Raw genomic sequence first — 17,838 nt, forward strand, 5'->3', positions numbered from 1 at the left:
CCCATATTCAAACTCGACCTAGATTTCATCAAGGCAATCACTCTGACCAAACTTCATGAAGATCAATTGAAAACTACATCCTCTATTGCATACACAATGTTTTTCTTCGATTTGACCTAGTGACCTAGTTTTTGAACCCAGATGACCCAATTTCGAACTCGGCCTAGATTTTATCAAGGTAATCATTCTGGCTAAATTTCATGAAGATCAGTTGAAAAATACAGCCTCTATCGCATACACAAGGTTTTTCCTTAATTTGACCTAGTGACCTAGTTTTTGACCCGAGATGACCCATTTTCGAAATCGGCCTAGATTTCATTAAGGTAATCATTCTCACCAAAATTCATGAAGATCAATTGAAAAATACCGCCTCTATCGCATACACAAGGTTTTTCTTTGATTTGACCTAGTGACCTAGTTTTTGACCCAAGATGACCCATTTTCGAACTCAGCCTAGATTTCATCAAGGCAATCATTCTGACCAATATTCATGAAGATCAATTGAAAAATACCGCCTCTATCGCATACACAAGGTTTTTCTTTGATTTGACCTAGTGACCTAGTTTTTAACCCGAGATGACCCATTTTCGAACTCGGCCTAGATTTCATCAAGGTTATCATTCTGACCAAAATTCATGAAGAATAATTGAAAAATACAGCCTCTATCGCATACACAAGGTTTTTCTTTGATTTGACCTAGTGACCTAGTTTTTGACCCGAGATGACCCATTTTCGAACTCGGCCTAGATTTCATCAAGGCAATCATTCTGACCAATATTCATGAAAATCAATTGAAAAATACAGCCTCTATCGCATACACAAGGTTTTTCTTTGATTTGACCTAGTGACCTAGTTTTTGACCCGAGATGACCCATTTTCGAACTCGGCCTAGATTTCATCAAGGTTATCATTCTGACCAATATTCATGAAGACTAATTGAACAAGAGGACCATGATGGTCCTGAATCGCTCACCTCTTCCCACATGACCCAGTTTTGAGTATGACATCGTTTTTTCTATTATTTGACATAGTGACCTAGTTTTTGAGCTCATGTGACCCAGTTTTGAACTTGACCTAGATATTATCAAGATAAAAATGCTGACCAATTTTCATGAAGATCCATTGAAAAATATGGTCTCTAGAGAGGTCACAAGGTTTTTCTATTATTTGACCTATTGAACTAGTTTTCGAAGGTACGTGACCCCGTTTTGAACTTTACCTAGATATCATCAAGGTGAACATTCTCACTAATTTTCATGAAGATCTCATGAAAAATATGGCCTCTAGAGAGGTCACAAGGTTTTTCTATTTTTATACCTACTGGCCTAGTTTTGACTGCACGTGACCCAGTTTCTAAACTGACCTAGATATCATCAGGTGAACATTCAGATCAATTTTTATAAAGATCCATTGAAAAATATGGCCTCTAGAGAGGTCAAAAAGATTTTTCTAATTTTAGACCTACTGACCTAGTTTTTGACCGCAGTTGACCCAATTTCAAACTTGACCTAGATATCATCAAGATGAACATTCAGACCAACTTTCATACAGATCCCATGAAAAGTATGGCCTCTAGAGAGGTCACAAGGTTTTTTTATTATCTGACCTACTGACCTAGCTTTTTAAGGCACGTGACCCATTTCAAACCTGACCTAGATATCATCAAGGTGAACATTCTGACCAATTTTCATGAAGATCCATTCAAGGGTATGGCCTCTAGAGAGGTCACAAGGTTTTTCTATTTCAAGACCTACTGACCTAGTTTTTGATCGCAGTTGACCCAGTTTCAAACCTGACCTATATATCATCAAGATCAACATTCAGACCGACTTTCATACAGATCCCATGAAAAATATGGCCTCTAGAGAGGTCACAACGTTTTTTCATTATTTGACCTACTGACCTACTTTTTGAGGGCACGAAACCCCACTTTCAAACTTGACCTAGATATCATCAGATGAACATTCTGACCAATTTTTATGGAGATCCCATGAAAAATATGGCCTCTAGAGAGGTCACAAGGTTTTTCTATTTTTAGACCTACTGACCTAGTTTTTGACCGCACATGACCCTGTTTCGAACTTGACCTAGATATCATCAAGATGAACATTCAGACCAACTTTCATACAGATTCCATGAAAAATATGGCCTCTAGAGAGGTCATAAGGTTTTTCTATTATTTGACCTACTGACCTAGTTTTTGAAGGCACGTGAACCACTTTCAAACCTGACCTAGATATCATCAAGATGAACATTCAGACCAACTTTCATACAGATCCCATGAAAAATATGGCCTCTAGAGAGGTCACAAGGTTTTTCTATTATTTGACCTACTGACCTAGTTTTTGAAGGCACGTGACCCACTTTCAAACTTGAACTAGATATCATCAAGGTGAACATTCTGACAAATTTTCATGAAGATCTCATGAAATATATGGCCTCTAGAGAGGTCACAAGGTTTTTCTATTTTTAGACCTACTGACCTAGTTTTTGAACGCACGTGACCCAGTTTCGAACCTGACCTAGATATCATCAAGATGAACATTCAGACCAACTTTCATACAGATCCCATGAAAAATATGGCCTTTAGAGAGGTCACAAGGTTTTTCTATTATTTGACCTACTGACCTAGTTTTTGAAGGCACGTGACCCAGTTTCAAACCTGACCTAGATATCATCAAGGTGAACGTTCTGACCAATTTTCATGAAGATCTTGTGAAATATATGGCCTCTAGAGAGGTCACAAGGTTTTTCTATTTTTAGACCTACTGACCTAGTTTTTGATGGCACGTGACCCAGTTTCGAACTTGACCTAGATATCATCAAGGTGAACATTCTGACCAATTTTCATGAAGATCTTGTGAAATATATGGCCTCTAGAGAGGTCAAAAGGTTTTTCTATTTTTAGACCTACTGACCTAGTTTTTGAAGGGACGTGACCCAGTTTCGAACTTGACCTAGATATCATCAAGATGAACATTCTGACCAACTTTCATAATGATCCCACAAAAAATGTGACCTCTAGAGTGGTCACAAGCAAAAGTTTACGGACGCACGGACGCACGTACGCACGGACGGACGACGGACGACGGACACCGCACGATCACAAAAGCTCACCTTGTCACTTTGTGACAGGTGAGCTAAAAATACAGCCTCTATCGCATACACAAGCTAAATGTTGACAGACGACAGACGCCGGACGCCGGACATCGAGCGATCAGAAAAACTCACCTGAGCATTGCTCAGGTGAGCTAAAAACAAATTATGAATAAAGCTGCTATTGTGCAGACAAGGTCAAAATAGCTAATTTTGGCCCTTTCAGGGGCCATAACTCTGGAACCCATAATGGGATCTGGCCAGTTCAAGAAAGGAACCAAGATCTTATGGTGGTCAAATTGTGTGCAAGTTTGGTTAAAATAAAGTCATAAATGAAACCACTATCGTGCAGACAAGAAATTGTGGACAGACAACGGACAAAGGGCGATCACAAAAGCTACGTGACAGGTGAGCTAAAAATATATAAATAAAATCACAAATATCTTGATACTAATTAAAGATCAAGTATTATCTTTTACTCAGATCAAACTGTGAATAGCAAAACTGACACGATTTGACACGCTAATTGCATATATTTACTGGCCATTTGATCGTAACAAAAAGACGAACACACCTTTTGTTATCAGTTTGAACTGAGAAGCTTCAAAGACCGCGAAGTGGGCATCCAAAGTCATACACTTCCATTTAGAAGACAAAATCCTTGTTAACACATAGAATTTCAACTAAGAGATCAAAATCAGTAATTATTATCAAAATGTCGCGAAAAAAAAAAAACAACCCCTCCGTAAATACACAAATGTTGATATTTTCGGAAACGTCCTTTGTGCTCGAACATTCCCGAGATTTTGGAAAAATAACTAGAGGGTCATAATGACCCTGGATCGCTCACATGTTTCAAATTACAAACTGATGCTAAAATATTAAGAAAGTCAGTAGGTCACATTCATGGCCAATGAAATTCAGTTTTACGATCGGTGTGCAAAACTGTGTATGTCCTCCAAATTTAGAGGCTGTATTTTATATAAGAGGGCCATGATGGCCCTATATCGCTCACCTGTTATCATTGCACTTAAGGACAAGTCTTCAAGGTCAAAAGATCATAACAGAAATCAATCAAAAGAATTATGAGAAAATATAGTTGAAATTTTCTTTAAGTAACTTTAAAAACATGATTTGAAAACTTTTTGTAGAGGTCCACTAGGCAATGCTACATGTCAAATATCTAAGCTCTTCTGGTTTATTTTTAGAAAATTTTGAAGGTTTTTCTATGTACAATCAAGTAACCCCATGGGGCAGGGTCAATTTGACCCCAGGGGTCATGATTTGAATAAATTTTGTAAAAGTCTACTAGGCAATGCTACATGTCAAATATCTAAGATCTAGGCCTTCTGGTTTATTTTTAGAATTTTTTTTAAAGATTTTCCTATGTAAAATCAAGTGACCCCTAGGGCGGAGTCAATTTTGACCCCGGGGGACAAGGTTTGAACAAATTTTGTAGAGGTCCACTAGGCAATGCTACATGTCAAATATCTAGTCTCTAGGCCTTCTAGTTTATTTTTAGAAAATTTTTGAAGATTTTCCTATGCAAAATCAAGTGACCCCTGGGGCGGGGTCAATTTTGACCCCGGGGGTCATGATATGAACAAATTTTGTAGAGGTCCACTAGGTAATGCTACATGTGAAATATCTAAGCTCTAGGCCTTCTAGTTTATTTTTAGAAAAATTTTGAAGATTTTCCTATGTAAAATCAAGTGACCCCTGGGGCGGAGTCAATTTTGACCCAGGGGGTCATGATATGAACAAATTTTGTAGAGGTCCACTAGGTAATGCTACATGTGAAATATCTAAGCTCTAGGCCTTCTGGTTTATTTTTAAAAAACTTTTGAAGATTTTCCTATGTAAAGTCAAGTGATCCCTAGGGCGGGGTCAATTTTGACCCCCGGGTCATAATTTGAACAACTTTAGTAGAGGTCCACTAGGCAATGCTACTTGTCAAATATCTAAGCTCTAGGGCTTCTGGTTTTTGAGAAGAAGATTTTTTTAATATTTTCCTATGTAAAATCAAGTTACCCCTGGGTCGGGGTCAATTTTGACCCCGGGGGCCATGATTTGAACAAATTTTGTAAAGGTCCACTAGGCAATGCTACATGTGAAATATCTAAGCTTAAGGCCTTCTGGTTTATTTTTAGACATTTTTTGAAGATTTTCCTATGTAAAATCAAGTGACCCCTGGGGCGGGGTCAATTTTGACCCTGGGGTCATGATTTGAACAATTTTAGTAGAGGTCCACTAGGCAATGCTACATGTTAAATATCTAAGCTCTAAGGCTTCTGGTTTTTGAGAAGAAGATTTTTTAAGATTTTCTTATGTAAAATCAAGTGACCCCTGGGGTGGGGTCAATTTTGACCCTGGGGTCATGATTTGAACAAATTTGGTAGAGGTCCACTAGGCAATGCTTCACACCAAATATCTAAGCTCTAGGGCTTCTGGTTTTTGAGAAGAAGATTTTTAAAGTTTTTCCTTTCGGTTGCCATGGCAACCAGTGTTCTGCATGGAATTCAATTCTTTGAACAATTTTGAAAGGGGGCCATCCAAGGAACATCCCTGTGAAGTTTCATCAAAATTGGCCTGTTGGTTTAGGAGGAGATGTTGTTTAAAGGAAAGTGTGGATGGACGTACAACGGACGGACGGACGGACGGCGGACGGTGAGCGATCACAATACCTCACCCTGAGCACTTTGTGCTCAGGTGAGCTAAAAACAAGAAAGTAGGTCAGCAGGTCAAGGGCACAGTAAAGTGACATCATATTACTTCGGATCATCAGGTAATTATAATTAAACAGTCTTGGAAATAGGATGAAAAAGGATCAGATAATCATTTAAGTATTTTTTTCTATATAACTCATATAATAACTAAATGACCCCGGGGCAGGACCTCTTCAAAGCCCTGGGGCATGATTTGAAAAATTTTGGTAGAGGACTACTAGGCAATGCATCATACCAAATATCAAAAGCCTAGGTCATGTGGTTTTAGACAAGAAGATTTTTGAAGTTTTTTTTCCTATATAAGTCTATAAAATACTTGGGACCCCCAGGGCAGGGCCTCTGTTCACCCCAGGGGTACATTTTGAGCAATATTGGTTGAGAACCATAAGACAATGCTACAAACCAAATATCAAAGGCTTAAGTCTTGTGGTTTCAGACAAGAAGATTTTTAAAAAAAATTCCAATATAAGGCTATGCAAAACTTGGGACCCCAGGGCTGGGCCATATTTGACCCTAGGGGGATAATTTGAACAAACTTGGTAGAAGACCACTAGAACAAGAGCACCGCCTTGCGGGTGCTGACGCTCATTTGATTTTTTTGTTTAATAGAAATATTGTCCTACCCATGATTTTCTAAGTCTAAAAAGAGCCATCAATCTTGCAAAAAGCACGATGGAGTTATGTGTCTTGATGTACAGCATCCGCTTATGATGGTGAAAAACTGTTGCAAGTTTTAACGCAATAGCTTTGATAGTTTAAGAGAAAAAGTTGACTTAAACATAATACTCAACCAAGAAAATGATTTTCTAAGTCCAAAAGGGGCAATAATTATTGCAAAAAGCAGGATGGAGTTATGTTTCTTGATGTACAGGGTCAGCTTATGATGGTGAACAAATGTTGCAAGTTTCAAAGCAATAGCTTTGATAGTTTAAGAGAAAAAGTTGACCTAAACATAAAACTTAACCAAGAAATCTGATATTTTCTAAGTCCAAAAGGGGCCGTAAATCTTGCAAAAAGCAGGATGGAGTTATGTTTCTTGATGTACAGGGTCAGCTTATGATGGTGAACAAGTGTTGCAAGTTTCAAAGCAATTGACTTAACCAAGAAATCAGATATTTTCTAAGTACAAAAGGGGCCATAAATCTTGCAAAAAGCAGGATGGAGTTATGTTTCTTGCTATACAGGGTCAGCTTATGACGGTGAACAATTGTTCCAAGTTTCAAAGCAATATATTTGATAGTTTAGGAGAAAAGCTGACCTAAACATAAAACTTAACCAGGCAACGCCTACGCCGATGCCGATCAAGTGATGACAATAACTCATCTTTTTTTTTCAAAATGGTGAGCTCTGGTGCATTTTATGGGTGTAAAGTTTGTGGTATGGGAGGAGGTATTCCAGTTATTTTAGGGGGACCACGGGGCTGTCCCCCTGGAAAATTTTGAAGTACAGGTACAAAATGGTGGGCTCTGGTGCATTTTTGGTCTTAATTTTGAGGGGTACTCTCCTCATTTTATGATTGGGGGTCAGGGGGCTGTCCGCCTGGAACTTAAGAAATACAGGTATGAAATGGTGGGCTCTGGTGCATTTTATGGATGTAAAGTTTGAGGTATGGGAGGAGGTATTCCAGTCATTTTAGGGGGTCAGGGAGCTGTCCCCTGTAAACTTCTGAAATATAGGCATGAAATGATGAGCTATGGTACATTTTTTATTGTAAATTTTTAGGTATGGGAGGAGGTATCCCAGTCCTTTGAGGGGAGCCTGGGGGAGGTTGAACAAGAGCTGTCACAGGAGACAGTGCCCTCGACTACTTTGATGCTGTATAGTGAAATAGGGCACATCTGAGGAAACTAGAGCTGTCACTGGAGTGTTTAATGACTCCAGTTGTGGATGAAGATATTGCACAATAGCCTCAGTCTATGTCAAAAATATCAACTTAAAGTAATAAGAGAGGTAAAGATAAAATGTATCAAAACACTATATAAGTATATCCTAAGCAAAAAGGGGCATAATTCATTAAATATTGGTGCCAGAGTTATGCACCTTGTGTCATATGATGTGGGTGATGATGTTGAACTTAAATTTAAAATTTGAATCAAATCCATTCAGTAATAACAGTGATAGAGTGAAAGTGCATCAAATCTTTAACCTAAAATTCTAAGTAAAAAGGGGGAATAATTAATGAAAAATTGGTGCCACATTCTCGGTGTCATATGGTGTGGGTGATGATGTTGAACAACTATTTAAAGTTTGAATCAAATCCATTCAGTAATAACAGAGACAGAGTGAAAATGCATCAAAATTTTAACCTAAAATTCTAAGTAAAAAGGGGAAATAATTCATAACAAGAGCTGTCTCCATAGGATGACACATGCCCCCGATGGCACTTTGAATGAATAGTTATGGCCGATGTTAGAGTTTAGGACCTTTGACCTACGGAGCTGGGTCTTGCGCGCGACACGTCGTCTTACTGTGTCACACATTCATGCGTAGTTATTTTAAAATCCATGCATGAATGACAAAGATATGGACCGGACACGCCGATCAATGCACTATCATGAAAAATGACCTTTAACGTCTAAGTGTGACCTTGACCTTTGAGCTACGGACCTGGGTCTTGTGCACGACACGTCGTCTTACTGTGGTACACATTCATGCAAAGTTATTTGAAAATCCATCCATGGATGACAAAGGTATGGACCGGACACGCCCATCAATGCACTATCCTTTAACGTCTAAGTGTGACCTTGACCTTTGAGCTACGGACCTGGGTCTTGCGCGCGACACGTCGTCTTACTGTGGTACACATTCATGCCAAGTTATTTGAAAATCCATCCATCGATGACAAAGATATGGACCGGACACGAAAATTGCGGACAGACTGACAGACCGACGGACCGACAGACGGACAGACGGTTCAAAAACTACATGCCTCCCTTCGGGGGCATAAAAAATTGGTCCCAGAGTTATGCACCTTGTGTCATATGATAAGGGTAATGATGTTGAACAATTGTTTAAGTTTGAATCAGATCCATTCAGTGAAAGTGCATAAAAATTTAACCTGAAATTCTAAGTAAAAAGGGGAATAATTCATGAAAAATTGTGCCAGAGTTATGCATCTTGTGTCATATGATGTGGGTGATGATGCTGAACAACTATTTTAAGTTTGAATCAAATCCATTCAGTAATAACAGAGGTAGAGTGAAAGTACACCAAAACTTTAACCTGAAATTCTAAGTAAAAAGGGGAATAATTCATGAAAAAATGGTGCCAGAGTTATGCACCTTGTGTCATATGATGTGGGTGATGATGTTGAACAACTATTTTAAGTTTGAATCAAATCCATTCAGTAACAAGAGCCATGTCAGACATGGCTAATCCCCCCACCGGGCATATCATAATTGAAGGATGTGGTCCGCATCAGGGGTTTTAAGATGTGGAAGAAAGAATAAGTCAGTAGTGAGGTGGTTTACTGCTAAATTTTATTAATTTTCATGAAGAGTATAGCTATGATGTTTTTCTATATGGCTACTGTAAAAAGAAGGAATGGAAAGCTAACAGGGAACAAGAGTGCCAGAATGTCACAATATATGCCCGTCAAAGCAAATTTCTTTACTCTAGCAGCTGTATTTGTAAATGGAATGTTAATTTTGTGGTTGTTTAGTAATCATTGTAAGTCTTTTGTTTTTTAAAGTCCACAAAAAAACTCCTTACTAGGTAGAGATACCTTATATATAATTAAAATTAATAAAATACACCTAAAACTGGAGAGTAACATCTATGCTGTACCACAGAAAAGTGGTCTTGTTTTTTCCTAGGGTCAATTATAAAATGTTACAATATAAGTTATTTATAGTAACAACTAAGGGAAGTTAATCTTTAAAAAAAAAAAAAAAAAAAAAAAAAATTGCAAGTCCACACAAAAATCTTTATCAGGAAGAGACTGGTCAAAATACACCTCAAAATTGAATTTAGCATGTTTGTTGTACTACAGAAAAGTGGTCTCGATTTTTCCCTACGACTACTAATGAAAAAGTTACAATAAAAGCTATTTAAAGTAACAACAAAGGGAAGTAATTCTAAAGAAGGGAACTGCGCATGACACTTCGTCTCATGATGGTGTATAATTGTGCCAAGTTACATCAAAATCCCTCCATGCATGAAGAAGAATGCTTCGGACAAAGTCATTCTTGTATCTGACCTTTGGCTCTAAGTGTGACCTTGACCTTAGGCCTAGTGACCTGGATCTTGCGCATGACACTCCGTCTCGTGGTGGTGAACATTTGTGCCAAGTTATATCAAAATCCCTCAATGCATGAAGAAGAAATACTCCGGACAAGGTTTTTATTCTTGTATCCTTTGACTCTAAGTGTGACCTTGACCTTAGACCTAGGGACCTGGTTCTTGCGTACGACACTCCGCCTCGTGGTGGTAAACATTTGTGCCAAGATATATCAAAATCCCTCCATGCATGAAGAAGATATGCTCCGGACAAATTTTTTTAAGAAAATATGATAAAGGGGAATAACTCAAAAAATAGGCAAGGTAGAGTTATTGTTCTTGCACACTGCACTTCCTCCCAATGTGTTCTATCAGTGTATGAAGTTTGAAGAAATCCCTCCAGTACTTTTGGGGTTATGCTCCGGACAAAATGTTTTAAGAAAATATGATAAAGGGGAATAACTCAAAAAATAGGCAAGGTTAGAGTTATTGTTCTTGCACACTGCACTTCCTCCCAATGTGTTCTATCAGTGTATGAAGTTTGAAGAAAATCCCTCCAGTACTTTTGGAGTTATGCTCTGGACAAATTTTTTTAAGAAAATAAGATAAAGGGGAATAACTCAAAAAATAGGCAAGGCAGAGTTATTGTTCTTGCACACTGCACTTCCTCCCAATGTGTTCTATCAGTGTATGAAGTATGAAGAAAATCCCTCAAGTACTTTTGGAGTTATGCTCCGGACAAAGATCGTTGCGGACGCACGGACGGACGGACGGACAGACGGACGCACGGACGGAGAGCATTTCTAATATCCCCTTCACCTTTGGTGGGGGGATAAATAACAGAGATAGAGTGAAAGTGCATCAAAACTTTAACCTGAAAATCTAAGTGAAAAGGGGGGACAATTCATGAAATATTGGTGCCAGAGTTATAACCCTTATGTCAGATGATGTGGATGATGATGAGGAATAAGTATTTCAAGTTTGAATCAAATCCATCAAGTAATTACAGAGATATGTTGAAACAAGCAAATTCAATTTGGTATCCCCCGCCGAAAGGGTTTGTGGTGAGGAATGGCAAAAAAATATATCCGTAAAAAAGTTAAGGATGTTAATAAGAAGCAAATAATTTCAACAGAAAACAAATGTTTCATTAAAGAGTACATAATAAATGTATGATACTTTGATCCTGACTAAAGAATTTATTTTGAATGGGATATGCTTACTGTAATAAGCTTAGCTTTTAAACTTAAATGCAGTTAATTGAAATGTGAGCTTGAAGTTTAACTGGAACGAAATATTGTCTTTGAGTGGTTAGGCACCAGGTGTTGCTGTTTAACATGTACTTAAAAGAACAGATGTCCTTAAGAGAACACAGGTAAGATATCTTGAACATGTCTGAGGGCAAGGTTTGTGCAGTCACAACTTAACATGTTGAAGGTTTGAACATTTAAAAAAAAAAAAAAAAAGGAATGGAAATATTTATATATACATATATGTATATATTTATTTTTTTAGGGAGTGGGGGTGCAGGGGAACGGGAGAGGAAACAAAATTTCACAAGTTGATTATAAATATTGATTGAAAATTAAAAATTAAAAAAAAAAAAAAAAAAAAAAAGGTGAAGTTGGGGGGTGGGGGGCAGAGGATGCATGATCAGTGGTGGGCATGACTGGGTGGAGAAGTGAGGTGGGGGAATGGTACAACTTGGAAGGTTTGAAAAAAATCTAAAATAAGAAATGAAAAAAAAAAAATAATTTTTTTTTGGCGGGTGGGGGGGGGGGGGGGGGGGGGGGGGGGGGGGAAGGGGGTGTGACCAAGGCAAGTGGGTGACAAGGTGTGGGTGGGCAACTTCACATGTTTATAATAAATGTTCACAGAAAAGAACGAAAGAAATTTAATGAAATTCTGCCAAATGGTAAGTTTGTTATGTATAAATATGTGGATTTTTAGACAATTAAAGGGCAATAACTCTGAAGTTACAAAAGAAATCCGTACAAAATTGTCTGTGCACAACCACATTATAGTACTCTAAATTCTGTTAAAGTTTCATAGTTCAAGGTCAAATATATAAAAAGTTATGATGCAGAAATTGCCATATGTATAGATCTATAGTACCCTATATGGTTAACACTAGAAACTTCTAAGGGCCATAACTATGGTGTTACTTGGGCAATCTGTCTGAAACTTGATGGGCCCATAACCCCATAGTGGTGAACATGTATATTATGAAGTTTGTTTGAAAAAAATCTAAAATAAGGATTTTGGGGGGGGGGGGGGGGGGGGGGGGGGGGGGGGGGGGGGGGGGGGGGGGGGAGGGGTGTGATCAAGGTAAGGGGGTGACCAGGTGTGGGTACACAACTTCACATGTTTACAATAAATGTTCATGGAAAAGAATGAAAGAAATTTAATGAAATTCTACCAAATGGTAAGTTTGTTATATACAAATATGTGGATTTTTATACAATTAAAGGGCAATAACTCTTAATTTACAAATAAATCCGAATGAAATTCTGTGTACACAACCACATTATGGTGATCAAAATTCTGTTTAAGTTTCATAGTTCTAGGTAAAATGTATCAAAAGTTATGATGCAGAAATTGCCATATTTATAGTACCCATATAGTTAACACTAGAAACTTCTAAGGGCCATAACTCTGGTGTTACTTGGGCAATCTGACTGAAACCTGAGGGGCCGCAAGAACTCACAGTGGTGAACATGTATATGAAGTTTTAAATAAATATTCCCAACCATTTCCTAGATATGGCTCCGGACGGACGGAAAGACGGACGGACGGAAAGACGGACGGAAGGACGGACGGACAACGCCAAAACTATATCCCTCCGACTTTCGTCGGGGGATAAAAAGAGAAAGTGTAAAAAAACTTTAACCAAGGTGGGGACACAGAAAGACGCCGACGCCGGGTCGAGTAGGATAGTTCTCCTCATACTTCGTATAGTCGAGCTAAAAACAGGTACAAAATGGTGGGCTCTGATGCATTTTTTATATTAATTTTAAGGAACTGGGAGGGTTTTTTTCCTCATTTTAGTGGAGGGGGGTGGGGGGGGGGGTCAGGATGTTCTCCCTTTGGACATTTTTTAAATATAGGTAAGAAAAGGAGACATCTGGTGCACTGTTGGGTCTAAATTTTGAGAAATATTAATCCTTTGCCAAAATAGTTGGGTGCAACTTTGATGAGTATATGTCACTTCCCAGCAAACTTGAGGGGAGGTGAGATTTGGGCACCTTCTGTCCAGTCCTGGGCCTTGGCCTGAATCTTTTATATTTACACAGCTGGACTTACTTCGCAAAATATATGGTCTGTCTATTTTCATGATGCTTTGAGGTCCTCAATGTACAGAGCTATCTGTTATCTCTTATACTTCAATATCAATGTCAGTACATGTATTCAACTCACATAACAAACTGTCAACAAGTTTCTGCATACATAAGAGGTCACTAGCAGCATGTCAAAAGTCTCTAGAGCCTTACCAGTACACCATCAGTCCTTATATTATGTAAACAAAAAAACATTATACAAACAGACTAACAACATTTGTTAACATATTTCTTCTTCTTTTATGATAAACAAGAGGACCATGATGGTCCTGAATCGCTCACCTGTCCCAACATGACCAAGTTTTGTGAGTATGATGTCGCTTTTTCTATTATTTGACATAGTGACCTAGTTTTTGAGCTCATGTGACCCAGTTTTGATCTTGACCTAGATATCATCAAGATAAAAATTCTGACCAAGGTTCATAAAGATCCACCAAAAAATATGACCTCTAGAGAGGTCACAAGGTTTTTCTATTATTTGACCTAATGACCTAGTTTTTGAAGGCACATGACCCAGTTTTAAACTTGACCTAGATATCATCAAGGTAAACATTCTCACCAATTTTCATGAAGATCTCATGAAAAATATGGCCACTAGAGAGGTCACAAGGTTTTTCTATTTTAGACCTGCTGACCTAGTTTTTGACCACCAGTGACCCAGTTTTGAACTTGCCCTAAATATCATCAAGGTGAACATTCTCAAAAATTTTCATGAAGATCTCATGAAAAATATGGCCTCTACAGAGTTCACAATGTTTTTCTATTTTTAGACCTAATGACCTAGTTTTTGACCGCACATGACCCAGTTTCGAACTTGACCTAGATATCATCAAGATGAACATTCTGAACAATTTTCATGAAGATCCATTGACAAATATGGCCTCTAGAGAGGTCACAAGGTTTTTCTATTTTTAGACCTACTGACCTAGTTTTTAACCGCATGTGACCCAGTTTCAAACTTGATCTAGATATCATCAAGTAAACATTCTGACCAAATTTCATGAAGATCCGTTGAAAAGTATGGCCTGTAGGGAGGTCACAAGGTTTTTCTATTTTTAGACCTACTGACCTAGTTTTTGACCGCACGTGACCCAGTTTCAAACTTGACCTAGATATCATCAAGATTAACATTCTGACCAACTTTCATAAAGATCCCATGAAAATGTGACCTCTAGAGTGGTCACAAGCAAAAGTTTACGCACACACGGACGGACGACGGACACCGCACGATCACAAAAGCTTACCTTGTCACTTTGTGACTGGTGAGCTAAACAGTAGGAATAGTAGGATTTTCTTTTTTTTAAAAAGTAGAAAAAAAGTAGGAAGAGACCTAAAAAGTAGGAAAAGTAGGAAAAAGTAGGACTACTTGAAAGCCTGCCTAAGGGGATAATTTGAACAATCTTGATAGAGGACCACTACATAATACTACACACCAGATATTAAAGCCCTAGGCCCTGTGGTTTTAGACAAGAAGACTTTTAAAGTTTTTCCTTTCAATTGCCACGGCAACCAGAGTTCTGCATGGAATTCAATTCTTTGAATAATTTTGAAAGGGAGTCACCCAAGGATCATTCCTGTGAAGTTTGGTGTAATTCTGCCCTGTGGTTTTCAAGAAGCAGATATTTTTTAGAAAATGTTGACGGATACATGACGGACGACACACGACAGACATCGAGTGGTCACAAAAGCTCACCATGAGCCTTTGGCTCAGGTGAGCTAAAAATGATTAGCCGCTGATAGGGGTAAATATGGGGGCAGTTGACCGCAGATGAGGGGTGACTGCTGAAGCGGGTAATAATATACAGTAAAAATCGACGGAGGCGTCACATGAAACATTCAACAAGAGTGCCAGAATGTCACAATATACGCTCGTCACAGCAAATTTCTTTACACTAGCAGCTGTATTTGCAAATGGAATTTTAATTTTGTAGTTGTTTACAATGCTTTTTTTTAGAAATTATTGTAATTCATTTATTTTTCTAAGTCCACAAAAAAAAATTACCAGGTAGAGATACCTGGTCTTGGTTTTTCCCTAGGGTCAATTATAAACAAGAGCTGTCACTAATGGTGACAAATGCCCCCGCAGCACCTTGACCTTTGACCTGGTGACCCCAAAGTCAGTAGGGGTGGTGTACTCAATAAGTACTATCAGCATGTGAAGTTTGAAGGTCCTGGGTGAAGTGGTTCGCATGTAAAGTGCCTTCATGCAAAAAGTTAACGTTGGCCCCTGTGACCTTGACCTTTGACCTGGTGACGCCAAAGTCAGTAGGAGTGGTGTACTCATAAAGTACTATCAGCAAGTAAAGTTTGAAGGTCTGGGTGAAGTGGTTCGCAAGTAAAGTGCCTTCATGCAAAAAGTTAACGTTGGCCCCTGTGACCTTGACCTTTGACCTGGTGACCCCAAAGTCAGTAGGGGTGGTGTACTCAATAAGTACTATCAGCCTGTGAAGTTTGAAGGTCCTGGGTGCAGTGGTTCGCGAGTAAAGTGCCTTCAGGCAAAAAGTTAACGTTGGCCCTTGTGACCTTGACCTTTGACCTGGTAACCCCAAGGTCAGTAGGGGTGGTGTACTCAATAGGTACTATAAGCATGTGAAGTTTGAAGGTCCTGGGTGCAGTGGTTCGCGAGTAAAGTGCCTTCATGCAAAAAGTTAACGTTGGCCCCTGTGACCTTGACCTTTGACCTGGTGACCCCAAAGTCAGTAGGGGTGGTGTACTGAATAAGTACTATCAGCATGTGAAGTTTGAAGGTCCTGAGTGCAGTGGTTCATAAGTAAAAGACCTTCATGCAAAAAGTTAACATTGGCCCCTGTGACCTTGACCTTTGACCTGGTGACCCCAAAGTCAGTAGGAGTGATATACTCAATAAGTACTGTCAGCATGTGAAGGTTTGAAGGTCCTGGGTGCAGTGGTTCGCGAGTAAAGTGCCTTCAGGCAAAAAGTTAACGTTGGCCCTTGTGATCTTGACCTTTGACCTGGTAATCCCAAGGTCAGTAGGGGTGGTGTACTCAATAGGTACTATAAGCATGTGAAGTTTGAAGGTCCTGGGTGAAGTGGGTTCGCGAAGTAAAGTGCCTTCATGCAAAAAGTTAACGTTGGCCCTGTGACCTTGACCTTTGACTGGTGACCCAAAGTCAGTAGGGGTGGTGTACTGAATAAGTACTATCAGCATGTGAAGTTTGAAGGTCCTGGGTGCAGTGGTTCATAAGTAAAAGACCTTCATGCAAAAAGTTAACATTGGCCCCTGTGACCTTGACCTTTGACCTGGTGACCCCAAAGTCAGTAGGAGTGATATACTCAATAAGTACTGTCAGCATGTGAAGGTTTGAAGGTCCTGGGTGCAGTGGTTCGCGAGTAAAGTGCCTTCAGGCAAAAAGTTAACATTGGCCCTTGTGACCTTGACCTTTGACCTGGTAACCCCAAAGTCAGTAGGGGTGGTGTACTCAATAGGTACTATAAGCATGTGAAATTTGAAGGTCCTGGGTGCAGTGGTTCGCGAGTAAAGTGCCTTCATGCAAAAAGTTAACGTTGGCCCCTGTGACCTTGACCTTTGACCTGGTGACCCCAAAGTCAGTAGGGGTGATATACTCATTTGACCTGGTGACCCCAAAGTCAGTAGGGGTGATATACTCAATAAGTACTGTCAGCATGTGAAGTTTGAAGGTCCTGGGTGCAGTGGTTCGTGAGTAAAGTGCATTCATGCAAAAAGTTAACGTTGTGACGAACGAACTAACTAACTAACGAACGAACGGACGGACAGTTGAAAACTATTATGCCTCCCTTCGGGGGCATAAAAAAGTTACAATGTAAGTTATTTATAGTAACAACTAAGGAAGGTTAATCTTTAAAGAAAGAAAAAAAAAAATTGAAAGTCCGTACAAAAATCCTTACCAGGTATAGATAGCTCAAAATACACCTCAGAATTGGATGTAACATGCATGCTGTACTACAGAAAAGTGGTCTCGAGTTTTCCCTACGACTAGTAATGAAAAAGTTACAATATAAGCTATTTATAGTAACAACAAAGGGAAGTAAAGCTTACGGAAGGTCGGTGGTTCTACCCAGGTGCCCGCCCGTGATGAAATAATGCACGGATGGGCACCTGGGGTCTTCCTCCACCATTAAAGCTGGAAAGTCGCCATATGACCTATCATGTATCGGTGTACAATTGTGCCAAGTTACATCAAAATCCCTCCATGCATGAAGAAGAAATGCTCCGGACAAAGTCATTCTTTTATTTGAGCTTTGGCCTCAAAGTGTGACCTTGACCTTAGACCTAGGGACCTGGTTCTTGCGCATGACACTCCGTCTCATGCTTGTGAACATTTGTGCCAAGCTACATCAAAGTCCTTTCATGCATGAAGAAGATATGCTTCGGCCAAAGTTTTCATTGTTGTATCCTTTGACCTCTAAGTGTGACCTTGACCTTAGACCTAGGGACCTGGTTCTTGTGCATGACACTC

General features: G+C 39.2%; 1 pseudogene; it reads right to left on the bottom strand.

Annotated features, from left to right (window-relative positions):
• Nucleotides 1–17,838, bottom strand: part of LOC123556266 (transformation/transcription domain-associated protein-like) — a 140,709-nt pseudogene that overhangs the window by 61,446 nt on the left and 61,425 nt on the right.

The sequence above is a fragment of the Mercenaria mercenaria genome, chromosome 5 (genome assembly GCF_021730395.1).
Source record: "Mercenaria mercenaria strain notata chromosome 5, MADL_Memer_1, whole genome shotgun sequence".
In the NCBI taxonomy this organism is placed as follows: Eukaryota; Metazoa; Mollusca; class Bivalvia; order Venerida; family Veneridae; genus Mercenaria; species Mercenaria mercenaria.